Genomic DNA, 26591 nt, shown 5'->3' on the forward strand with positions numbered 1-26591 from the left:
GATCTGGTCATGGAAATAAAGATGCTGGAAAGAGTGACAGTTTCTCTTCAGCTAATTGACAACATGGGAAACATACACATCAAAGGAAGTATGTTATGATATTGCTCTTGTGAATATAATCTGTCAGAAAATGCAGACTGTTTATTAGTTAGAAATAAACATTCATTTTAATCTTCAGCATCATACGGGCGCACTTTTGAGAAGGAAATGGAATATAGCTTTAAATCCCAGCAGCAAGAAGTGTTCACAGAAACAATGAACACCCTTTTGAAGAGCCTTTAGAGAGCAGTGATAAGATCTAAAAAGACAGCAATTTAAATATTTTTACAGCGCGGCAGCTTCCATATTTAACAGTTTAAACAGCCAAGTTTAAACAGCATATATTACAGGCAAAAGGATTATGGACATGTGTACACTACAAACTTAAGTTGACTTAAGTTAACATACAGCCACCACAGTAATTATGTTGGCTGCGTATGTCCACACTATGCTTCTTGTGTCAGTGGAATGAGTCCTCACTTGCAGCGCTTGCATCAGTGCAGAGAGCAGTGCACTGTGGGTAGCTACCCCACAGTCCAACTCACTGCAAGGTGTTTTGGGAAGGGTTTGCAATGTCTCCTGAGAGCAAAACATGCTTGCAGAGTGCCCGGGAACATGGCCGGAACGTCCCAGGATGCAGTCTTCTCTTCTCTGCACTGATTTCATCTGCATCCCATAATATTTCAAAGCTGTTTTCAAAAGCCTAGCAAGCTCACACCACCACCATCTCTAGAGAAGCATGGATTTTACACAGCTCTGCACTGTCGTGGGGAGTGTTGCAAACACCATGTGCCTTATCCTGCAGTATTTCCATAGCCATGAGAGGAGCCATTGTGCGGAACATAGCAATTTCCTTCATTTGCGGCTGTGATTGTATGCGCCATCCTGCAGGATGGCATGGCAGCGATAAAGCACCGACCCCTGACACTATGTGGAATGTATGTGGCGAAGGGGCAGAAGGGGATAGAGTGGTGCTGGAATGCAGCTCTGGACAGGTGTTTCATCAGAAGGTCAACCAGACACCTCAGCATGTCTGTTTGGTCCTTCAGAATCACCATCTTCTGCTGTGTGTCATGCTCATTCTCCTGAGCTTTTCTCCTGCTGTTAATGTCCATTTTTCCGAAGAAAGCAATCCTCCACGCCCTCTGCTCAGCATCCACTGTTCCAGAGGCATGATTTTTTTACAAACATGTCATTGTGCATTCTCTTTCTTCCTCTCCTTGTCTGGCTCAGACTCTCCACTGATGTGGAGGGAGAGCTGAAGGCACATTTTCAGCTGCAAAACATACAACGCACAGAGGCTATAGTGCAGACTTGCTATATTGAAATCACTCCCCTGAACCCATGCAAGGGTAAAGCAGTACGTTTTCATTTCTGCCAGGGAGTCATTGAATCAGTTGGCTGTCCCAGCCATAGTGAGTACGGCCTGGAGGCAGGGAAGAGGTGAGCTGGCACAATCCTTGGGGAACATGCCACAAAAAGAAGAAAACTGCTTTCACCAACGTAGTCACCTTGCACCAATAACATCTATAGGGCAGGAGTTCTGAACCTTTTTCTTTCTGAGCCCTCCCCTCCCCCCCAACATGTTATAAAAACTCCATGGCCCACCTGTGCCACAACAACTGGTCTTCTGCATATAAAAATCAGGGCCAGCGTTAGGGGGTAGCGAGCAGGCAGCTGTCTGGACCCCCCACAAAGCTACATTGCTCAGCATTCAGTCCTGGGCAGCAGGGCTCAGGGCCCCAGGCTTCAGCCCCATGCAGCGGAGTTTCGGCTTTCTATCCTGGGCCTCAGACAGTCTGACGCTGGCCCTGCTTGGCAGCCCCTCCCCCCCCACAAACCTGCTCATGGCCTCCCAGGGGCCCCGGACCCCTGGTTGGGAACCACAGCTATAGCATATTAGTTGGCGTCTCAGTGAGAGGGCCTTCCCCAGTTAGATTAAGTACATGCCCAATCTCTTCCCACCTTGTTGACATAGACCTGTCGCTGCGTAACACCAGGCTTCATTGAACCCGTGGTTGGGGGGTTGCGATCACAGTTTTCCTTTTCCTAGATAGGCTGCCCTCCCAGACTAACAGGCTCTAAATGCACTGAGCTATTTGGTAATTTACAAGTGCCAGATACCCACCTTTTACAAAAATGCCTCTGCCATGTGAAGGTAAGTAATGGGGAGTTTGGCTGTCAGAGGTTATCATAGATGCCAGCCTTTCACAGGTGTTGGGAGCTCATCCACAACCTCACCCCGGCTATAACAGTCCTTTTGGGAGCTTGCTTTCTAACATCATTATGTTTTGTAGCGCCCAAAGTTCTCGGTACAGAGTGATGTGCGCACATTAAACCTTGTTTCCTGACTCTTGCATTTTAATGTACCATTTTTGGCATGGAATACCAGTTGGCATACAATTTTTGGCATGTAATTTAGCTGTAATTCAGTGACAAAATATTTTCAAAGGGTCATGATCCTGACCAAATGCTCAGTAAATTCAGGGGGAGAAGGATGAACACTAATATAAAATGTAGATGTGTTATAAATCTAAGTAGTGAAAAGTATTTAAATTATATATTGTTTTCATTAGTGTCGTCAGCTGCATCATTGACAGTTGGTGTGTGTTTGTAACCAAGGGAACGCTGTCTTCACTTATTAGAGCAAAAGTGTTAAAAGCCAACTGCAAACATCCCCAGTGTTGCAACTCATTATTTTAATCTCAAAACTCTTGATATTAATATTTTTACTCAAAGCCCCATCTTGTGGAATTAAGTGATATGTAAGCATCTCACTTTCTTTAAAAGAAAAGTGGATGCAGAAAAAAAGTATAAAAATGTAAAAAGAAAATGAGTACTTGTGGCACCTTAGAGACTAACCAATTTATTTGAGCATGAGCTTTTGTGAGCTACAGCTCACTTCATCGGATGAAGCTGTAGCTCACGAAAGCTCATGCTCAAATAAATTGGTTAGTCTCTAAGGTGCCACAAGTACTCCTTTTCTTTTTGTGAATACAGACTATCACGGCTGTTACTCTGAAACGTATAAAAATGTGACTCCCTCAAGGCTGAAAAACCCAGTCTAATAAAAAGAATCCCACATCTATTATTTCTAAAAATCTCACGATATTTTGGAGCCTGACTCATGATTATTTTTTTGAACTGCTTTGAGATGACAATACTGCATAAGAGTGGGAGAGGAAGTGATAGTTTGTTAACTGACTAGTTCATGGACAGTTGGTTTTCTCCTAATGAAGCACTCTTTTCAGGAATATTTGTAACACGGCCATAAAAACAAACAGTAATCTGCCTATGATGAACATTTAACATGCCAAGTTTTTACAAGTAGATTTTTTTTTTGTTTACAAGGTTAAAGACAAAGTAGGTTGACAACCTTTAAACAAAACATGAGCGGAGAGAAGAAAAGGCTTTTACTGAGTTAAAAACATCTAAGTTTTTATAAATTAGAATAGCAAATTGCCTAAGCAACCTGTAACAGGGGTGTTACGCAAAATGTGCAGACAAGCATTGCTTCCACACATGAGTTATCTGCATGTGCAAAGTAGTTTATACACAGAGGATGGGGGTTTGCAGGGATTTAATATGATGCCCTTACTGTCTGAATCTAAAAATTCTGGTTCTTTTGGTATTTAAAATATTGGTGAGATACTGTGGTTTACAAAGAAACAATTAGGCAGGTATAAGAACTACTGTATAAAAAGGGTTTCAACTCAGGGTATATCCATCATAATGAATCCAAACTAATACTATGATGGATTTGGAGCTGTTCTGCAAAAATAATGTCTAAATACTGCATGTTAGCTGAGGTATCAGGATGTTTACTGTCTGAATATGTGGAATATGACATGCTTCCAGGCCTGTATGCACCTCTGTACTTTTGTGGTGTCTCTGAGTACACAACCACAGGGGTCAGGCTTCGTACTTTACCTACCCGGGGTAGAATTTCAAATTTCTCCCACTCCTAGACCAGGCCCTGTGTATCAACAGTTTTTACCCTGAGGTTTGATCTCCTTCAGGCACTTGCAATTCTTCTCTTCTGTAATCTGTGATCAGTGGTATGTAATGACAAATTGGCTTTCATACAAAAAAAAAAAGTATTTTCTATTTTAGCAGTAGGAACAAAGCTTTTATAGAATAAGGAATTTAAAACAACAGTCTCTACACACATGTCTATTTTATCTAAAGCCCTACCATCCTTTAAGAGGGACTTAGGCAGGCAAGCCCCATCTATGTCTTGTTTCCCCAAACAGCTCCCACCTCTCAGAATAGGAGCAGAGGGAAGAGAAGGATTTTACTGAGTTAAATATTTTTAACTTTTTACAAATTATAATAATATTTGCACCTATGGGGCAAATTGCCTAAGCAACCTGAAACAAAAGTGTTATGCAAAATGTGCAGATGTGCATTGTTTCCTTATAACTCTGCATTAGCTATTTGCATGTACAGGTGAATACAGGGTTCCTTTTTATCCTGGCCAAGTTATTTCATCCTTCCGTGTTCACAGGCCTATTCCTGCCCTGTTTTCAAATCAGTTTTGTACATTAGCTGGAGAGGAGGCAAAACTGCCAAGGAGAATAGGTTCTGGCATTGTCTGTTAACAATTCTTAAGTGAGATGAGAGGTGGCTATTTTGCGCCATTCATTTCCTTCCTGCCTGTTTTTCAGGACAGCTCCCTAATGCAATATATTGATATAATAAACACCCCAGAACCCAAGCCAACATACAGTATTCAAGCAGTATTACAAAGCAGCTCCAAATCCATCACATATAAAAATGGTTACTAGCACTGAGTACGTTGGGCCAGATTCACCAGTATACTGTGTGTGCTTTGCAGGGGTGGAGGAGCCCATAACAGTCAGAGCATACTAGTGAATTTGAAATATGTGAAATAGTGGAAGTGTAAATGTATAGTTGGTAGCAGTTCACCAGTGGTGCTGAGGATCTTGTGCCAACCCTCTGTGACCCTTGAGCACTGCATAGGGAGTCAGAAAACTGAGCACATTCCCACTGTCTATTACATAATAGTTATGTGCAAGCCTATGGAGAGCTGGCATGGAAGGCATTTTTGGGCTGGCTGGTGGTGGGTCCAAAAAGATTCCAATTTGCACGAATACAATAGCCCCACATTCTTGCCATGGATTGAGGTGAATTTCACCTCCCCAAGCTCTCTAGCTCAGAGTTTGAATACCTGGGCTTTAAGTGGTGGGCAGTTAATTTCACCCCTCAGTAACAATATACACAATACACAACATACTTTGACTGATCCATTGATTATAAGATCACATCTGAAAAAAAAAAAACAAAGAAAAATACTAACAAATAACCCACGTGCCTCTCCAACTATCCACCCACACTATATGAGGCTGATTGAACAATTATTTCCTTAAAAAAAAAAAAACTGAGTTAAAAGACCTGAAATAATGCAGTGAAAATTATATAGCAATTACCATTTCAAAGTCCATTCCTGCAGGGCATACAGATTTCCTGCAGGGTAGGACAATGCTTTGCAATAGAGATTCCCTGCAGGACTGAACTGTGAACTTTTCAGTGATTGTAACTCAGTGCCATTTCTCAAAAAGTGCAGCAGACCCATGACACCCCTATGATCCAACCCTGTGGGAGACAAGTACAGGCTCACAGCAGGAGTGTTTGACAATAGAGGCAGTGGGGTCAGCAGGAATTAGAACTTTGAAAATGCTTATTTATGTTAGAATAACACCAACAAAAGCATTTTTGAGCAAATTCAGCATATAAAGGGGCTATCTGTAGATATGACTTGTAAGAGAAACAAGTCGTCTTTAAGCCTCTCTCCCCTTCTCCTAATCAAAGCTGGCATCCCAGAGGTGATCATTCACCATAGATCTTCACATGAACAAGAATATCCATGTCCAGATCTCAATCCTTCCAAGAGAAATAGGGATAAGCCTCCTCTGCAGTACTGTCCCCGTGTCAGAGCCAGCAGAACATCCACTGTGGGCAGAGCAGTGGCCCTTGAGAATGGCCACACCATGGGAAATCTAGTGCATCTACAGGTTGAATTACCTTTTCCATAGCCCCATCTGTGCAGTTCCAGAAAGCGTGGTTAGTCGGGAACACAGAGGTCAGGGAGCCAGTGTGAAAGCCTCCAGTGTTTTTTTTTTTCAGAATCCATGCAAATTTGAGGTATTGGGCAGATAAAAGCAGCAGGTCTAGCTCTTGGTTTGCCTGCTTTATACCATGCTCATCACCTTCAAGGATTATTTGTCCATTTACCTCAGCTCCCTACCTCCATGAACAGCACTATAATTCTGCAGAGGGAAGAACTGTGATGTATTCTTCTCTCCTTGGGCAGTGGGTTTACTTGTCTTTTGAACAGGTGAGTTGATTAGATAGAAACTCAGGTTGGCCTTTTAAAGCTTTCACAACCCAGAAGGATGGATTTTACACACACACACACACACACACACACATACCCTAAGTGTAATTAAACCAGTTTACTAATTTCCTCAGTGTTCTACAGTTTAAAGTTCCACTTTAAAGAGGGCTTAAAGTCTCTCCTCCATGTCATTTTGAGTATTTTCTCCATGCTGTTATACTGGATATACAGAATGACATTCAGCTGCACATAAAGCCATAATAAGAAGATTCAAAGTGAGAGGGGGGAAATGGAACACTGAATGTGATGCACCTGGAATACCTATCATCAAAGCAACTGGTGCTTATCTTCTAATTGAAGATGATCCTTATTGATATTATGGAGAGCTCACATCTATAAAGACTGTGTTTTCTCAAAGGGAAAATGAACCCTTATGAGTTAGAACTAATCAAAAACAGTGCCCTACATGACTCAGACATTTTCTGTGACAGAACTAGGACTTAGATATAGAGATAATGGCACATCTGCTGTGAATAGAAGCCTAACAGAAATAAGTTCCAAGAGGTGAACAAATTAGAACTAGAAACTTAAACTTCAATTGTACAGCAACATCAACTGAAATATATATCCAGTGATTTTAAGAATGATTTCAATAAGAGGTACAAGCCTTTGAGACTTGTATTTACTTACAGAAATATTAGATTATGCTATCCACAGATCTATGTGGGCTTAATACGATAAGTCAGTTTTCAACAGAAATAAATCCAACTCTCTTATCACTAGCTATTGTAAAGTGTCTCCCCTCTCTTTCTCTTTTGTGAATCACTACTATTCTATATGCTGACTATAAAATGAAAAAAATTGTTTTACTATCATATATGCTTAAAGGAATCATCATAAGGAATGTGAACATCTAAAAATATGGAAAAATCTACAAATCCATCGTGGAATCGTCAAAAATAGCTCCCTCTTTGCAATAATACAATACGCCTGGGTTTCATGAAGACATTCAATTGGGGAAAAAGAAAGCATGGATTGCAAATGAGAGGTAAATAATATTCAGACTATATAAATAAAGCTAGATATGCTATAAAGATAAAAATAGAAAAGATAGGACATCCTGGGAATTACAGAGATGAGACTGGCTCACAAGTTTCTTTTAAAGTAAATAAAAAGTTTACCAACCCTATAGATACAATGCCCATTCAAGTTTCCACACGTCGCTCCAGAAGAATTCTAGGAAGGAATGGTTTCAGAGTAACAGCTGTGTTAGTCTGTATTCGCAAAAAGAAAAGGAGTACTTGTGGCACCTTAGAGACTAACCAATTTATCTGAGCATAAGCTTTCATGAAAGTGAAGTGAAGTGAATGATGAAGTGAGCTGTAGCTCATGAAAGCTTATGCTCAAATAAATTGGTTAGTCTCTAAGGTGCCACAAGTACTCCTTTTCTTCTAGGCAGGAAGGCATTGTGTTTCCATGTGCAGGGCCAGTTAGACTGGCAGAACTGCAGGGTCTCAATGAGACAATGGTTTAGGGAGGAGGGGTTAGATTTATTAGGAACTGGGGAAACCTTTGGGAAATGATGGCCTGTACAGAAAGGATGGGCTCCACCTAAACCAAAATGGAACCAGATTGCTGGCACCTAAAATTATAAAGGTCCTAGAGCAGTTTTTAAATTAAGGGCAGGGGGAAAGCCGACGGGTGCAGAGGAGCAGGTGGTTAAGACAGAGACATCCCTTAGGGGAGGATCTACTAATGGAGATTCTCTATGTCCTAGTAAGGAGGAGAGGATGGAAGATAAAATACAGGTGGGATCTGATGAGAAACAGTCAAATGGAAAAAAAGTCTCATTCAATTACATCATGTAATGGGAGACAGATGAAAAGTGACACATTTTCAAAGTGCTTATATACCAATGCTAGATGTCTAAATAATAAGATGGGTGAATTAGAGTGTCTCATATTAAATGAGGATATTGATATAATAGGCATCACAGAAACTTGGTGGAATGAGGATAATCAATGGGACACAGTAATACCAGGGTACAAAAATACAAAACAGGTTGTGGTGGTGGGGGAGTGGTACTATATGTAAAGTAATGTGTAGAATCAAAAATCTTAAATGAACCAAACTGTACCATAGAATCACTATGAATAGTAATTCCATGCTTGAATAATAAGAATATAGCAGTAGGGATATATTACCGACCACCTGACCATGATGGTGATAGTGACTGTGAAATGCTCAGGGAGGTTAGAGAGGCTATTAAAATTAAAAAAAGAACCTTAATAATAATGGGGGATTTCAGGTATCCCCATATTGACTGCGTACCTGTCACCTCAGGACAGGATGCAGAGATAAAGTTTCTTGACACCTTCAATGACTGCTTCTTGGAGCAGCTAGTCCTGGAACCCACAAGGGGAGAGGCAATTCTTAATTTAGTCCTAAGTGGAGCACAGGATGAGGTCCGAGAGGTGAATATAACTGGACCACCTGGTAATAGTGACCATAATATAATTAAATTTAACATTCCTGTGGCGAGGAAAACACCACAGCAGCCTAACACTGTAGCATTTAATTTCAGAAAGGGGAACTGCACAAAAATGAGGAGGTTAGTTAAACAGAAATTAAAAGGTACAGTGCCAAAAGTGAAATCCCTGCAAGCTGTATGGAAAGTTTTTAAAGAAACCATAATAGAGGCTTAACTTTAGGGTACAACCCAAATTAAAAAAACATAGGAAGAGAACTGAAGAAAAAAAAAAAGCTACCGTGTCTAAACAACAAAGTAAAAGAAGCAGTGAGAGGCAAAAAGGCATCCTTTAAAAAGTGGAAGTTAAATCCAAGTGAGGAAAATAGAAAGGAGCAAATGAAATGTAAAAATATAATTAAGAAGGCCAAAATAGAATATGAAGAACAGCTAACCAAAGACTCAAAAAGTAATAGCAAAACTTTTATGTAACTACATCAGAAGCAGGAAGCCTGCTAAACAACCAGTGGAGCCACTGGACAATTGAGATGCTAAAGGAGCACTCAAGAATGATCAGGCCATTGCGGAGAAACTAAATGAATTCCTTGTACTGGTGTTCAAGGTAAAGGATGTAAGTGAGATTCCCAAACCGGTGACAAAGCTGAGGAATTGTCCCAGACTGAGGTGTCATTAGAGGAGGTTTTGGATTAATTGATAAACTAAACAGTAATAAGTCACCAGGACCAGATGGTATTCACCCAAGAATTCTGAAGGAACTCAAATGTGAAATTGCAGAACTATTATCTGTAGTTTGTAACCTATCATTTAAATCAGCTTCTGTACCAAAGGACTTGAGGATAGCTAATGTGATGACAATTTTTAAAAAGGGCTCCACAGGTGATCCCGGCAATTACAGGTCAGTAAGCCTGACTTCAGTTCTGGGCAAGCTGGTTGAAACTATAGTAAGAAGAAAATTGTCAGACATGTAGATGAACATAACTTGTTGGGGAATAGTCAACATGGTTTCTGTAAAGGGAAATCATGCCTCACCAATCTACTAGAATTCTTTGAGGGGGTCAACAACCACGTGGACAAGGGGTATCCAGTGGATATAGTGTATTTAGATTTTCAGAAAGCCTTTGACAAGGTCTCTCACCAAAGGCTCTTAATCAAAGCAAACTGTCATGGCATAAGAGGTCCTCTCATGGATTTGTAACCAGTTAAAAGATAGGAAACAAAGGGTAGGAATAAATGGCCAGTTTTCAGAATGGAGAAAGGTTAATAGCTTTGTCCCCTCATGAGTCTGTACTGGGACTAGCCCTATTCAACTAATTCATAAATGATCTGGAAAAAGGGGTAAACAGTGAGGTGGCAATATTTGCAGATGATACAAAACTACTCAAGATAGTTAAGTCCCAGGCAGACTGTGAAGAGCTACAAAAGGATCTCTCAAAACGAGGTGACTGGGCAACAAAATGGCAGATGAAATTCAAAGTAGTGCACATTGAAAAACATAATTCCAACTATATATATAAAATGATGGGGTCTAAATCAGCTGTTACCACTCAAGAAGGAGATCTTGGAGTCAGTGTGCATAGTTGTCTGAAAACATCCACTCATTGTGCAGTGGCAGTTGAAAAAGTGAACAGATTATTGGGAATCATTAAGAAAGGGATGGATAATAAGACAGAAAATATCAGAGTGCCTCTCTATATGAATCCATGACATGCCCACATCTTGAATACGGTGTGCAGATGTTGTCGCCCTATCTCAAAAAAGATATATTGGAATTGGAAAAGGTTCAGAAAAGGGCAACAAAATTTATTAGTGCTATGGAACGGCTTTCATATGAGGAGAGATTAATAAGACTGGGACTTTTCAGCTTGGAAAAGAGACGGCTAAGGGGTGATATGATTGAGGTCTCTAAAATCATGACTGGTGTGGAGAAAGTAAATACGGAAGTGTTTTTTACTCCTTCTCATAACACACAAGCTATGGGTCACCAAATGAAATTAAAAGGCAGCAGGTTTATAAGAAACAAAAGGAAGTATTTCTTCACACAACACAGTCAACCTTTGGAACCTTTGGAAATCTTTGCCAGAGGATGTTGTGAAGGCCAAGACTATAACAGGGTTCAAAAAAGATAAATTCATGGAGGATACGTCCATCAATGGCTATTAGCCAGGATGGGCGGGGATGGTGTCCCTAGCCTCTGTTTGCCAGAAGCTGGGAATGGGCGATAGGGAATTGATTCCTTGATGATTACCTGTTCTGTTCATTCCCTCTGGGACACCGGCATTGCCCACTGTCGGAAGACAGGATACTGAGCTAGATGGCCCTTTGGTCTGACCCAGTATGGCCGTTCTTATGGTCCTCCTGTTGGTTTGTTTTTAGCAGCTGTTGAGACAACCCCAGAAGTGGGTGAGATCATTCCTCACAGTTAATTATGTAGTGTTTCGGAAACTGAGTGGAGTCAATCTGTGTATACAAAAAGAAAAGGAGTACTTGTGGCACCTTAGAGACTAACCAATTTATTTGAGCATGAGCTTTCGTGAGCTACAGCTCACTTCACTTCACTTCACTTCACTCAGCTAACTTCATCGGATGCATCTTTTTCTTTTTGCGAATACAGACTAACACGGCTGTTACTCTGAAACTTGAGTATACAAAGTAATTTACAGTGCAGATAATTTCTGCAAGGCATAACATTACCACATCTATGGCAAAAGAGAGTTAGGTTCTTTTCACTACCATCATAGCAGTGGGATATGTTTGTAGGAGTTATTTGAGTCCTTTTGTGAGATAAGCAGGGCGCAGGAATATATCTTTTATTGGACCAGCTTCTATTAGTTAGAGAGAGACAAGCTTTCAAGATTATACAGAGCTCTTCTTCAGAACTGGGAAATGAGTCCTTGTGTATCAGACAGTGTTCTTTGACACCATCAACCAAAGTTTTCTTTCCTCAAACTTTCAATGATGTAGGCTCAGATAATTGTATTTTACTTTGAAACATCTTTGTGTTCTACATGCACTAAAAAAGTCTTAAAAATCTGCATCCCTACATTTTTTTGTAATTTTATTACTCAAAAATGGCCCAGTGGTTTATCATTCTAAACAAACAATCACAAACTTCAGTGGAAACCTTTAATGCAACATTTCAGGCTGGGATATGTTTTTATTGCTATGTTATTAACCATACAAAATAGAAATTGCTATTTGAAATGCTGACATTCTTTTCAGCCTATGTTATCTATGGATTATAGATCTCCCTAGTGGATTTGATGTTTTTGTCTAAGGAGTTAGATGGGGATTGAAATAAAAAAGTTCATGTGTGTATAGGAAAGAATTCCTGAGTTGAAGGCATATTTTATTCATAGATGAAGGATATAAAGTTTACAGAGTGTTTTCCTCAATCTCTATTGTATATATTATGTTCTCTAGTCACCATAGACTTAATCCAGCTCCCATTGAAGTCAATAAGACCTGAATAAGACTTAGTTCTGGACTCTTCTGATATATTTCCCATATATCATCATCTCACTGTAAGGAGTTCCTGCTTTTTTTTTTCCTCTCCACCTTCGCCTTTGAGTACACTTTTTAACATCCATTGTACATCTGGAAGAGAAACATATGAGGAACAATTTGCTTTATTACATACAATATATGCCATATGTATTAAACATTTTATAGATTTATGCAAACTGTGGAAGAATTAGGGATTACAATTTGGAATTCTCTGTGCAGGCCCATCTTTTATGCACTTCATTTATTTTGCTGAGAACTTCTGTTTAGTTTCCTGCAGGAATAATCACAAAATATTACTACCTATTCCTTATCCACAGTCATAATATGGTAAAAGTCTGAATGTTTCCCATCAACGGGCTAATTTGAAAGGAAACATTTATAAATTGTTTTATATGTTAAAGTATTATTTTTCTCACAGTCAAGAGTCTATGACTGATGATGAAATATTAGGGCTTTCAATGTCTTAATTTGTCCATCATCTTTTCATAACAGAGTGTTTCATATCCTACAGAGCCTATCATAAACCATGCAAAACCTACTTGAACTTATGTGGGTGGCAGTTAAAAATAACGAAAGCTTTCCAACTAACTTCAGCTAGGCATTGTTTTTAAATGCTTTCCACATACACTCAAATAGGTTTGGACTAGTTTAGGGTAGGCACAAATGTGAACAAGGCTTCTGTTCCAAAAAGAAGAAAAATGAATTACTTGTGCATGTTGAGAGCTTTTGCTGTATTAAAGATTTGTGTTCTTCTTCTGACAATGTTTCAGTTTGTTTTCACATCACACACCATGCACAGTGGTAAGAAGGGGCTCACATGAAGTATAAAAAAAACTGTTAACTTTGTAGCACAGGTGGGCATGAACTGAACCGCCAGATCTCAACACCTCAAACTTGGGGGATGTGCAAAATCTGAACCCAGATCTTCCTGGACTCTTACCTTTAGAATGCCCCAAATTAAAAAGAAAATTGATCCAAACACCCTTCATCTCTGAAATCGATACAGCTCCAATTTCTGGTAAACATACCTGCATCTTTCTTCTGAACTGCCTAAAAACAGGGGATGCCAATAGAAGAAAGTGACACAGCCTTTGCTGTACTAAAAGCACAGTTTTATCTCTAAACAGACACCTGAATCTTTAGTAGGTGAAGGCATTATCAGGCATTTGTGCAGCAGCAGGAATAAGAATAAGAAGAGGAGAAGGTAAGGAATTCTTCACCTATAAGGATATGGTATAACACACTGACACTCTTGCTAACTGACAAATGCAACAATTAAAGTTTTAAAGAGAGAAAAAAAAAACAATTGTAATGGTTTTCTTGGCATCTTAAATAGTGAATAATAGTGTAATATGTTCTATTTAATTTACTTCGCTGTACATAAATAGCTGCTGGTATTATTTATTACACTAATAACTAACTAACAGGGGACCAAATGCTGTTTCTCTTACTCACACCAGAAGCACCGCTGTATGACCTTCAGCTGATTGAAATCAAGGCAGTATTTGAATTAGTAAAATAGTCCTCAACCAAAAAACAAAGAAACAAACAAAATTTTCAATCAGAAAATGTCAAAATGAGATGCTAACATTTTCAAAACATTTATCCATTTTTTTCCCCCAAACAAAACTGTCAAAATAGGATTTTGTGAACAATATTCTGTTTTGTTGAAACAGAGTTTTCCAATGGAAAACTATTTTGATGAAAATTTCCTATCCAGCTCCAGACATCACTAAAATTATGCAAATGTGTCTAAACATTATATAGAAAATAATCCTATATTAGTAGTGGGATGGACATCATGCGGGACTTTTTGATCTCTAATAATGATTGGTTGATTTTTATTTATAAGCAATGGGTCGCTAATGTTTAGCCACTGTTTATCTAATATAGATCAAGAAAATATAAAGTTGTGTACTGCACATCTCTCTACGATGATCAAACCAACTTATCTAGAAGCTGCAGAACTAGAAATGCTACAGATAGTATAAAATTTTGAACAAAGACTTAAAGTTAGAACAAATTCTGTTCATCTTATTCACAGTAGTTGTTGCACTTTCTTGCATTATGTTCTAAAAGTGGTCAGGTTTGGGCTGCAGTGGATTTCCAGTGACAGCATATTGCAGATCCATGAACCTGCCACAGAGATGTCCCTGCCAATAGCTCCCCATGATTTCCACTCATAGTTGTAGGTAAGAGGCACAAAGTAGAGAAGTCATTGGAGTAACAGTTTTATTCTGGTTTCTCTCTAGTTTTCTCTCTAGTTTTATTTCATATGGTTTTACACTGGAGAGTCCATGCCAATTTTGCCTGCAATCAACTAAAATTTATTTAAAATTCATTTTGGTTTGCAAGTCAAGAAAAAGGATAGAAAAGTGGAATAGGTATTAATGGAACCTTGTAAGACATCAATGACTGCCAGCAACCTTTACTTGATTGAAAAAGATTTAAAAGAACAATATTTTATATTTTCCCACATTTTTGTTTGTTTTTGCCAAGGACAAAATTAATTAAACTATAAACAAACTGGGAGAATTATTATTACTTATCAGGAGAAAACTTGATAAAAATATATTAGATAAAGAAATTAAGTATAGGGTACCATAAAGTTAAAAGTTTGATTTAAACCAACAAAACCATGGAAATTCCATGGTAAAATTGGTGCACCATCTTAAGTTCATCTAGTTTAACATAGGTATTATGACCTCAGAACAGGGAGTTGTCTTCAAAAACCATATGTGCTACAGAAGGTCTGTTCAAAATGTGAATCCCATAGAAGATTTAACTTGGGATCCCTTGTCTTTTGTCAGTTTAAATCAAGGTCTTACTGTGCAACAGTGTGTGATGTGTGTGGGTGTTTACACACACACACACACAGATAGCTAGCTAGCTAGAAATATATGTTAATCACGCTGCATGAAAGGGAAAAAACAGGATGGCAATTCACTATTTTCTGATGTGAACAATGACTGACTAGAAATACTGAGTGCAGTTAATGTGCTGCGAATAAAAGATGCATCTGAGTGTGAATTTTTGTCTTCCTTAATCATAAAATCCCTGTCAGTTGTCAAAATGTCAAGATATTTTGACTTCACAACAAATGAGGAGGTTGAAGCTTATAAAATAGCATGAGAATAGGAATACAACAAAACCCTTGATTTTCTGTACATTTTTTCTATTTACTTAGATCAGGTATCCAAAAGTGCAAATGTCTGTCTTTTCCGTTAAATTATTCTCTGCAAGACTATGATGTCAGACACTTGTATTATATTAAATCAAGTATGTGTGTGTTTCCAGGGTGGTGGAAATCAAGTACCCATTGAGATATGGGGTTCCATTTTCACAGCCTAAACTTCCGATAATCACAGTATCATATGAAATCATCCACTTTGCATGTATGCGCAAAACAGTCCACCAACCACCAATAGACTGGTGATGTATTTCAGCATACACCTGTATAATCATGTTGAACCATATACCTGTATGCAAGGATAATACCCGCTCATCTACAACAGTGTATATTCAAATATTGTTTGCAATAACACATTTGTGATAAACAATGCTGCACCAAGTACGTATATACCACACCTAAAACAAATATACTTACTTATGTAAGGTTTCAGAGTAACAGCTGTGTTAGTCTGTATTCGCAAAAAGAAAAGGAGTACTTGTGGCACCTTAGAGACTAACCAATTTATTTGAGCATAAGCTTTCATGAGCTATGGCTCACTTTATCAGATGCATACTGTGGAAAGCACAGAAAATCTTTTTATACACACAAACTATGAAAAAATGGGTGTTTACCACTACAAAAGGTTTTCTCCCCCCCCCACTCTCCTGCTGGTAAAGCTTATCTAAAGTGATCACTCTCCTTACAATGTGTATGATAATCAAGGTGGGCCATTTCCAGCACAAATCCAGGTTTTCTCTCCCCCCCCCCCCAAACCCACTCTCCTGTTGGTAATAGCTTATCCCCAGGGTTGGATTTGTGCTGGAAATGGCCCACCTTGATTATCATATACATTGTAAGGAGAGTGATCACTTTAGATAAGCTATTACCAGCAGGAGAGTGGGGTGGGGGGAGAGAAAACCTTTTGTAGTGGTAAACACCCATTTTTTCATGGTTTGTGTGTATAAAAAGATCTTCTGTACTTTCCACAGTATGCATCCGATGAAGTGAGCTGTAGCTCACGAAAGCTTATGCTCAAATAAATTGGTTAGTTTCTAAGGTGCCACAAGTACTCCTATACTTATGTAAGTATATTTACTGGTGTTGTTACCTGATGATATACCTATAACAATAAATAACCACCTTTTACACAGTTTGGCACAGTGCAGGACTTGAGCAGGGTGGTTTTATTCCTTGTACACTTCTGACTGATAGAGCTGTGTGGTTCAATTTGAACCCTTGTCTGAGAACAGCCTCAGGTCTGCACCAGCAACATCAAGTACCAACCCCACAAAGGAACTGGCAAAAAGCAGCAGTGCTTTAGCCATGCCCTTTCCCTTGACAACTGCCTTGACTCTCTGAGGGGAAATGATGGAACCAGATGCTGAGATAACACAAAGGGGCTGGTACAAGATTGGGATATGTCATGTTAGCTACACCTACACTACATCTTTTTCTAGTCAATTCTAATATGAGAGAAACCTACTTAAAAGGGTAATCGTTTTGTATGGACAACTTTTAGCAAACAAATAAGCACAGAAATATGGTGTGTTTGTTTCGAGGTTACATTAGTGATCTTTCCTGCTCCTTGACTCATCCTTTCAAGTAAGACAAACAACTCTACAAAAATAAATTTGATACAGCTACTGGCAGCTTTCAGGGTGGTTTTCATTTGCAATCTAACAAACAATGGCTAACACAGCAGTGAGACTGCAAGCTTTTCCATGCAAGCCCACAAGGAATTGGTCACTAGAGTTTAAGTCTTTAGTGGACATCTTACTCTAGAACATTCACATTTTAATGCACATTAATCTGAATAATGATTACAACCAAAGCTATAGAGTGGCTCACAAGAAATACGTCACCAGCAAAGAAAGGGAAATAAAATGGCAGAAAATATAAGGGAAGTTATTTTTCAGGGATTGTTTGTTAGGTAAAGACTTCCTAGATGTAATAAGTAGGACATATGTACTAGAAAGCCCAGGTGGGCAATAGATTCAATAACGGGATGACATGGCAACACAACATGGGAATGAAGCATATTTACTCTGACATTTAGAAATAACCAGATCCGATAGATAGATAGATAGATAGATAGATAGATAGGAAGGATCTGGTTATTTCTAAATGTCAGAGTAAATATACACACACACAAACTGATTTCTGGGAGCTGTTAGTAAATCCTAAATTCAGGTGAACAGAGGACAAAATGTTAAAGATCCCAAGTCTCTAACAGTATACTGGAAGATTTTAAGAGTCAAATGTACTCTGCAAAACCAGTACAGGGAGCTGATCCTGTAACTGCTACTGAAGTGAGTAGTCTCACTGAAGCTTTTCTGGCATCCACAGCTTTTCAAGTATGTCACACTAGAAGTCAGTACACCTGCATATCTAAGCTGATATTTTTCTACACTCACTGTTTTTCAAGTGTTTCAGGAACTAGAATAATTGATTTGTTCACAACTTAAGAAAAACGGCTCCGTGTTCACGATTATCCAAAATCATGACTCCCTGTTAAATACCAGCAACTGTCCAAATACAGCATCTGACATAATGCTGTGTAGAAAACTGCAGACATGGAGTACTTAGTGATTTCATAAGCATACTTAACTTTGCTAGATATTTGTCCCTTAACTTTTTTTTAACATTATATTACAGGACTAAGTAATGGCAAATAGATATAGGTAGGACACAGTGCAAGTTAATTAAGGAACTGTTTGTGAAGGTCTAGAGTACTTAATAATTTTAGGAAGGCTTTGGCAGGGCCACACAGTTAGCACATGCCCCCATTCCAATCTCCTTTCCTCATCCTACTCCCTATTAGGGCACTTTGCAATGGATAGAAATTTCTCACTCCACCCTCAAGTAGGTTATCCTTCTTTTGCAAAATATTCCTGATACCTCTTTTCTAAGGATCCCATCCACGAAATTTAGCTGGTCTAGCTGCCTTTCTGCAAAACTCAGGCATCTCAACTTTTAAACTGTATTCACTCAAAAGGTACGTAATATCATCTTATGCTGCACAGAACATCTATTTGTAGTTAGAAAATGAATTTTGCCTAGATTGTCCAAAAATCCTGACAATTTTCCAGGGGAACCATTTGCATGATCGGACTCTTTAGTTTGTGTATCAGAGCCTTAGTATATCATGTTCGCAAGTGAAGCCATGAAGTTCCATTGTAGAAGAAACAAAACATTTGTAACCACGTTTCACTTGCTGCTAGACTCAACGTAAGAAAATACCAGTGAATGTCAACAATTTGCCAAAAGTAATAGAGAAATGTAAATTAAATTAAAGAAAATATCATTCAGGAATCCTTACTAGTCATGGTAAGTATTCATAATGTACACTATGGGCCTGAATTTCAAAGGAATAAAGATGCAGTTAGGTATTTAATGGCATTTTTAGAAGTGCTTAATCAGATCAATTAACTCCCATTAATTTGAATCAGATTAGGTACCTAGCTGCATCTTTAGGTGCCTTAATACCTTTTGAAAATGTGACCCTATATTCAATTTTCAACTCTGAAGAAATCCTTTTGAAAGTGTAAAATGGATCAACATAAGATCGTGTGAACCAAATTCATTGATGTGTAACTCCACTGTAGTCAATGGTGTTAAAGAAGACATTTAAGAAGATTCCCTTTGACTTCAATTAACTGGGGATCAAGAGTAGAGGACCTTCAAAATCCCTAGATGGTCAGTCTGTAATGGTGACATGGACAGTACATACATTTATTGGGCTGGGATTATCACACACATGTATAGAAGGTATGCTACTGTTAGCCTTTTTGTTATTCTCTTTTCCATTTGTAATAGCTAAACAAGCACGTTTGCATAGCAGAATTAAGAATGCCTTTGTTTCAGTCAATTCTTTCCCCCCTTCCTTTGAAGTTACTTTTTAAAAGTTATAGCTTGCCCCTGAGGTTCAGAACTGAGATGGTGTCCCTTCAAAGACAAGTTAATGGAATGGGAAAATACATGCAGTACTTTATGAAATAAAAATAAATTTGCAAATATGCATTTTTTTGCCACAAGAAGAACAAAATATTTGTATAGCAATGGTCAGGTTAAATTATTATTTTCACGGATAGGCTCTGATACTGCTGAAATACAATAAGAATAAAAATCGGTGTCTAATTCTATAACATCCCATAATTTCAACAGGGAGTTATTTACAGAAGATGTATACTTCTATTTGGAATACACATCTCCACTTTTCCTTATTGTTCTGGACATTTCACCCAGTAAACCATTAGCTTCCTCTGAGGAGAGAAGTAAATAGCACAATTTGTTTTCAAAGACGACTAGTGGTTTGTGAAATGTGAAAAAGTTCATGGTAAATGGGCAGAATGTTAGGAATAAATAAGAAAAAATGGGGCAGCAGAAATAAATCTTTTATGATGACTTCTCGTATTCATTTAAATGGGAAGAGTTCCTTGCTATGCCTACAGGTGACAAGAAGAAACAAAGATTGCTGGTTCCTGAGAAAATGACTTTAGTACCGAGGTAATTTCATAGGCAGGTTTGAAATGTAATCTTGTAAACCAAATTTAAAGAAAAATGTAGAAACATGAAACTTTAAAAACAATGGACAATTTAGTGAAATTATATCAACAAGGGGAGACATGGTATTTTGTAGCCTGTTAAACGAGCAAATTGCTTAAAACATGCAAGTAAATGAAAGAGGAATATAAAACCTATATCTCAGGAAGCTATAAGTCATATTCAGGCAGGAGCTTAATAGCCCCTATTGTAGCTGCTGCAAAACAATTTAGAATATAACCCTATTTTCACAAGGATTCATAACCCCACTTTCCAAAACATACACCTTTTTGAGGAAATATTCCACGCTTGCTTTGGCCCTAGGCGAGTTTTTCTCTTCATAGTTAGAATAAAATCCCATCTTTCAGGTGTTTGAGTTCTCAAGTTGAAAATTAAAAACAATATCTAACTAATACAGGACCTGATTCCACCAGGACCAGATGGTATTCACCCAAGAGTTCTGAAGGAACTCAAATGTGAAATTGCAGAACTGCTATCTGTAGTTTGTAACCTATCATTTAAATCAGCTTCTGTACCAAAGGACTTGAGGATAGCTAATGTGATGACAATTTTTAAAAGGGCTCCACAGGTGATCCTGGCGATTACAGGTCAGTAAGCCTGACTTCAGTTCTGGGCAAACTGGTTGAAACTATAGTAAGGACAAAATTGTCAGACACAGATGAACATAATTTGTTGGGGAATAGTCAACATGGTTTCTGTAAAGGGAAATCATGCCTCACCAATCTACTAGAATTCTTTGGGGGGTCAACAAGCATGTGAACAAGGAGTATCCAGTGGATACAGTATACTTAGATTTTTAGAAAGCCTTTGACAAGGTCTCTCACCAAAGGCTCTTAAGCAAAGTAAGCTGTCATGGGATAAGAGGGAAGGTCCTCTCATGGATTGGTAACCGATTAAAATATAGGAAACAAAGGGTAGGAATAAACGGCCAGCGTTCAGAATGGAGAGAGGTTAATAGTGGTGTTCCCCATGGCTCTGTATTGGGACTAGTCCTATTCAACATATTCATAAATGGTCTGGAAAAAGGGGTAAACAGTGAGGTGGCAATATCTGCAGATGATACAAAACTACTCAAGACAGTTAAATCCGAGGCAGACTGTGAAGAGCTACAAAAGGAAAAGGAGTACTTGTGGCACCTTAGAGACTAACCAATTTATTTGAGCATAAGCTTTCGTGAGCTACAGCTCACTTCATCGGATGCATCCGATGAAGTGAGCTGTAGCTCACGAAAGCTTATGCTCAAATAAATTGGTTAGTCTCTAAGGTGCCACAAGTACTCCTTTTCTTTTTGCAAATACAGACTAACACGGCTGTTACTCTGAAACCAGCTACAAAAGGATCTCTCAAAACTAGGTGACTGGGCAACAAAATGGCAAATGAAATTCAATGTTGATAAATGCAAAATAATGCACATTGGAAAATATAATCCCAACTATACAGATAAAATGATGGGATCTAAATTAGTTGCTATCACTCAAGAAAGAGATCTTGGAGTCACTGTGGATAGTTCTCTGAAAACATTCACTCAATGTGCAGCAGCATTCAAAAAGGTGAACACAATGTTGGGAATCATTAAGAAAGGGATAGATAATAAGACAGAAAATATCAGATTGCCTCTATATAAATCCATGGTATTGCCCACATCTTGAATACTGTGTGCAGATGTGGTTGCCCCATCTCAAAAAAGATACATGGGAAATGGAAAAGGTTCAGAAAAGGGCAACAACATTTATTAGTGGTATGAAACAGCTTCCGTATGTGGAGAGATTAATAAGACTGGGACTTTTCAGCGTGGAAAAGAGAGGACTAAGGGAGGATATGATAGAGGTCTATAAAATCATGACTGGTGTGGAGAAAGTAAATAAGGAAGTTTTATTTCTCCTTCTCATAACACACGAGTTAAGGGGTCACCAAATGAAATTAATAGACAGAAGGTTTAACACAAACAGAAGGAAGTATTTCTTCACACAACGCACAGTCAACCTTTGGAAATCTTTGTCAGAGGATGTTGTGAAGGCCAAGAATATAACAGGGTTCAAAAAAAGAACTAGAGAAATTCATGGAAGATAGGTCCATCAATGGTTATTAGCCAGGATGGGCAGGGATGGTGTCCCTAGGTTCTGTTTGCCAGAAGCTGGGAATGGGCAATATGGAATGGATCACTTGATGATTACCTGTTCTGTTCATTCCCTCTGACATTGGCTACTGTTGGAAGACAGGATACTGGACTAGATGGCCCTTTGGTCTGACCTAGTATGGCCATTCTTATGTTCTTATTCACCATGAGTGTTACTTCTTGAATAGGCAGTATTACTCCAGAGGAAGGCACAACTTAATGTGAGGAAGGGTAATGGACTCTGCCCCATAAGGACTTCATTGGGAGTTTGTCCAAGCAAAAACAGAGGCAAATAAACTGTTACTTAGTGGTTTAATTTTGCTTACTTTACCAGTAGAAAGGGACTCGATATTTTCCAGAAGGTTAATTGCAAGTATGTGTTTATCAGTGCAATTCAAGAGGAAGAAGCAGCACCAAACTTTAGGGACAATATGAAAAGGTTATCACTACACAAATCATGCCTGTGAAATATTGGTTGCTATCTGCTAATGGGTTTTAAATGGTTTGAATATGTCATGGCTCAGCAAGATTACAACATTCACAACAAAGTATACAGTAATTTCACTTCTAAGATCACTAGCTACACAATCAGTTGATCACTGTTGCTATTCTCTTATTTTTCTTCTGCATCCTTGATCAGGACTCACAAATGAATGAGGACAGATGCAAGGATAGATTTTAAGGGACAGGCTGCAACTTTATTAAAATTTAACATCAGAAAGGGACACTAGCTGCCCACATCCCCACCCCAGGGATGTACATGGGTCCAGCACACGGTTCACAAGGCATTTTTCATGGAGTCCATAACTCAGGGCAGAGTTTGCACAGCTCACCCCAAGGATTCAGTGTGCTCTCCTGGATCCTCTCACTTTCCCCTTTGTGAAGGGGACAGAAGTTACCAAAAGAGGGACCCCAGTTTGCAAGAACTTTTCCCCATAGACCTGGAGTCCACCAGTGAAATTGAATGTCTCTAATTTTCTAGTTGATAGCCTTTTAGCCACAGTGGAAACTAGACACGAGTTGTGATGACTTAATGTTCATACAATTCCTAAATTTTATATCTATTTAACCTGTCTCTCTATAATGCTATGAGGCATGTGAAAAAACCCCCATGAGGCCACAGTCAATTTTCTGTAAGGTAAAGATACTCTAACTTTCACAACCGTTCACTTTTCTGTTAGATGCTTTTCCTGCTAGAACTCTCTTTTAGACCCCATCACTTGAATTAAACCAACTGAAATTCCCTTAGTTTCAGTGGGCAAAATTTAGAGGTGATGTATATGTAAGTCAGAGCGGGGAGTAAGTTGCATTTTGGCAAGTAGCAGCTTTCATATCATCAGAAACTCGTTTTGAAAATATTGAAGGAAAATATTTTATTTATTTGATGGAATATTCAGTAAGGAGATACACTCCGTTGCCGGTGTATGCAGTCCAGTACATGGCCACAAAAAGGGTGCACAGACCTGGTGCTAGTTTTCTAGACAGGGGTGTACATCTCCCTTTATGAATAGTATGAGTACATAATAAGCTAGCATATTTTGTTTTAGTTTAGAGCACCTGGTAGAAAAAAGTCCCGAAAAGGGACAGAGTTTTTAATTTCACCTGCAGTGATTAGTACTGTATTTTTCTTTAGTCAAACAGTAGACCATAATTGAAAAATTGATAGACATTTAAATCTTTTTTAATTACCTCTCTATGCAGCATTGAAAGAATGGGTGGTGAGGAGATGAAGAAATAATCAACCAGTCAAATCACAGAATGCTGGAAAGGTCAGATTCTTACAGCTTAAGCACTGTGATTTACAAGAAATACAAACACATTACAATTCAGAAACTGCTTCTTTTTGACAGAGATTTAATGAGAATGGAGAAGGAGAATGTAATCTGCACTCAAAGCAAATGTAATCTGCACTCTCTCTACAATGAGAATATTCTGGTCCTCTTTAAATGCCCTTCTATGTAGCAAACTGAGCCTCCTAATCTGGACCATGTAGTAATTTAATTGCTGAAGGAATGAAAAATTAGTGATGGTTTCTGTAATGTATGAGCACCTGTACATGAGGAAATGGACAAGACCAATCTTATTTTTATACACCAGACAATTAGTAGCTTTCCTACACTACTGATCAATAGTGCACTTATTTGAATTCTTTCACCCTTATTAAGTTTGGGGCTCATCTTTATAGGCTGAAGTGGCCTCACACGGACAGCACCACAGCTACTATATCTGGGTATAGCTAAATCACCCCTCTTACCCTTGAAAATGAAGACTATTGTTGGTGTTTCACCTCCGTAACTCCTCTTCTTCTTCCTTTGTTTCTACAGCTGCCCCCATACAGGGAACAGTCCTTTCTATGCAAATACTTTTCAGTAAAAATATAACTTCTCCATAACCGGCTGCTCCCTGGGAAAACCCACGGATTGCTGCCTATGTTTGGCTATGTAGGAGATAGAGTCACTGTAGTTTGGAAGCCAGGCACTGAACGTTCACATTTTATGATATTAGTGGCCTTCTGTATTATTTACATATTCATGCACTGTTTCCTTGTTGTGCACACTTTATTATTTTTGCAGGAGCAATAATAGATTCATTTACACAGGAGCTGGCACAGAGCAGATTGAGGAAAAAAGCCACAAAATTATTAATTAATTTTATGGTAGTGTTATGAGGTAATTGGAACAAAAAATAGATACGTCTATTAGCAGAGCTGTCACCTCCAGTATTACTCGTTGGACTGCTTGCAAAGTTTTAAAAGGAACGGGTGGAGAAGAAGGATTATGCACATTTTTTCACTTGATGGAGTTGCTATGAAGCAGTTTATTGTAAAATATTGCACGCTCCATTAACTAGCCCCTGCACAGATATGGAATCTCAAGGTGTACTATGCATCTATTATGCTCATTATAGGCTGGAGCAGAAGAAGTCCTTGCACAGCTGCACAGGGCTCTATAAAAAGCTTCACTCTTATGTAGCTTACACAGAGCTTTGTCAAAATAGCAGCATTGCTGGGCTACAGGTGCTGCTAGTTCCCTGGTCTCCAGCAAAGAAAGATATCAAGGAGGATGGATCCAGATAGGGAAGGGCCAGAGTTATGGCATTGTCCACCTACAGTACCCTTCTGCAGAGAAAGGCTGGTGCATTCTGTTGGATGAAGCAAGTTGCCCACTTCCCATGCACTATGAGTAGCCCTGGAAAAGACTATACTAGCCTAAGGCACTGACTTGCCAGTGCTGTTCCTGGGCTGTGCAATTCCACACTGCCCCTACTCAGGGCTATAACAGAAATGCCAAAATCTCACCCTGTAAGTAAATCCTTTGCAGAAGTCACAGTCTATCAAAAATGTTCCCAATGTTAAATGTACCAGGGTTAAATTCTGCTCTCAATAAGACTGGGGTAACTACTGAAATTAGTATAGATTTTTTTCCCGATTTACACCGATGAAACTGAAAACACAATTTCACCCCAGATCTTTAAAATAAAAAACTGTATTTTTCAAAATTCTCTGCTTTATATTTTGGGTTGATTTGGACTTTGGAGTACAAAGGTAGACTACATGAAAGAATGGAACAGAAGAAAATATAATTAGATTTTAGGTAACCGTGTTGGTACCCCAAAATATTGGTAGTAAAGATACTTCTGTAAGTGAACACAGCAATTGTTATGTTTTCAACCATAGCTTTCACACAGGCTTGAGTATCAGAATCTGTTTTTATTGACAAAGAATGTTAGCCAAGGCATCATTTAAAAGTACAATATGTCACTGCGGTTTAAATGGGCCAAAAATGTAACTATCATTGTAATAGAATTAAACAACTAGATAAAATTTATGAGCATGCGGGAAGTGACAAAAACATTTATTAACGAGACTATTCCTGTGAATGAATTGTATTAGGTCCTCTATCCTAGATTTGGAAGTAAGGATTATAGACGCTCATAGTTAATGAACCACAGACTAAAGCAGCGTTTCTCAGCCTTTTTAGATTGGTGGTCCCTTATTCTGAAGTTAAAAATTTCCCCAATCCCTTTACATTTTACAAAAGTAATGTAAAAAATGTATCAGTGAGAATGATATGCCTATGTAATTTATTTGTGCATGTGTTTTGAGAGGCTGACAGACAGTACTCAACCATGAATAGCGGGGGTATATGGGGAGTAGGAGAGCAAGTTTTTCTTTGTTTTTAATTGTAACTAAAGTTCAACACTTCATGGCTACTCCCTCCCTGCTTCCCCCCACTCCATTGCCTTTAGTGACCTCCCTGGAGGTCACTGATTGAGAAGCAATGAACTAAAGAACTCTACAGTGCAAAAAAAAAATAAAAAAAGGCATTTGTTTTGCATAATACTACAATGT

The 26591-nt window shown here is 38.6% G+C and overlaps 1 long non-coding RNA gene across 4 annotated transcripts in view; it reads right to left on the reverse strand.

The window, feature by feature from the left end:
- Positions 1–12218: 12218 nt before the first annotated feature.
- The window catches only part of LOC311525751, a 280572-nt gene continuing 266199 nt past the window's right edge, over positions 12219–26591 (reverse strand). For all 4 annotated transcript variants that reach the window (XR_014712857.1, XR_014712858.1, XR_014712859.1 and 1 more), the window contains one exon: positions 12219–12479. This is a non-coding gene — a long non-coding RNA (uncharacterized lncRNA). The remainder of the gene's footprint in view (positions 12480–26591) is intronic.

This window comes from Lepidochelys olivacea, assembly GCF_965140295.1.
Source record: "Lepidochelys olivacea isolate rLepOli2 genome assembly, chromosome: 9".
Taxonomy (NCBI): Eukaryota; Metazoa; Chordata; order Testudines; family Cheloniidae; genus Lepidochelys; species Lepidochelys olivacea.